We start from the raw sequence: 1388 nt of genomic DNA on the forward strand, positions 1-1388 counted from the left end.
GCTAATCTGAAAAATTGCACCCGCTTCCAGCGAAATCGCGGAAAAATTTCAGCCATAACCACGTCTCACAACCGTGAGATAGGTGGTTACAGTCTGTAAAGGTATCAATACGACGATCCAGCAAAAGCCTCGTGGACCCGAAGAACACGGAGCGACCCAAGGACAACCGCCTTCTGCATTTTTCCCGCAAGTGTTCTAGCATATTTTTGACACGCAGGGATGCTTTTTAGGCCATTAGCAAGTGAAAGCTTGGCACCTCCAAGAGCGCCGATGATAAGGACGATCAATTTAACAGAATATTCCGGGTGCAATCGTTGCAACTCCCTTATAAGGTCTCGATACCTCTCTTTCTTTTCATTCTCCTTTGTTATGATGTTTTTGTCAGCTGGTGCCGAAAATTCGATAACAAACATGGTTCGCTTCTCGAAGTCAAGAAGAACCATGTCAGGCCTCGAGTAAGCAACAGAAACAATTGTCGAGAATATAAAGTTCCAGTATATGCGGCACTTCCCATTCTCGACAATTGACTCAATTTCCCTAAGAGCATTTAGAGGAGCGATATTAAGGTGAATGCCGTAGGAGTGACAGAGATGGTAATAAAGCACTCTTAGTACCGCATTGTGCCTTTGAATGTATGTAGATTTGATGCATTTTGCTCACCCCTAATACTGAAGTCAAGTCCGAGTGCTTCAGCAGCCTCCTCCGCTGCTTTGTACAGAAACGCTCCTTTGGCCACTTCTTCGTGATTCCTGACCATTTTAAGAAGAGAGTCCCCTTGACGGCGTGAGATGTAGAGTCGCGGAACGGAAGACTTAAGATGCATGCTTTTTTTCATGTGCATAACCTTTCTTGTCCCGATATCAAGAGATATGAGCTCGTTCTTCGTCCATGGAACTACTCCAAATGAATAGAGTAGTACCGGGACGGAAAGCATGTTCGTTACAGATACTTTGTTCCTCGCCGACAGTTCAGGAGACCAAATCTGTCGGATGAGACGTTTGTATCTGCTTCGGAGAGTATCCTTTATAGATGTCACATCCTGAATGCGGCTCTGTGACACGCCCAGGTATGCATAAGTCTCTCCAGCGCAAAGGTGTCGTATGGCGCTTCTATCAACAAGCTCAGGATCTTCAGGAATTCCATTAAGTTTTCCTCGCTTCAAATAAACCTAGGCGCATTTGTCTAGCCCAAATTCCATTCCAATTTCCTTAGTATATCGTTCGAAAATCCCCAGAGCTAGATGCAGTTTCTCTCTGTTTTTAGCATAGATCTTAAGATCGTCCATATAAAATACATGAGTCACCTTGTACTTTCGATCTGCAGGTTTGCCGCACAAGTACCCGTCGGAATGGCGAAGTGCTAGAGATAGTGGCAATAATGTAAGGCAA

This window comes from Belonocnema kinseyi, chromosome 6 (assembly GCF_010883055.1).
Source record: "Belonocnema kinseyi isolate 2016_QV_RU_SX_M_011 chromosome 6, B_treatae_v1, whole genome shotgun sequence".
Lineage (NCBI taxonomy): Eukaryota > Metazoa > Arthropoda > Insecta > Hymenoptera > Cynipidae > Belonocnema > Belonocnema kinseyi.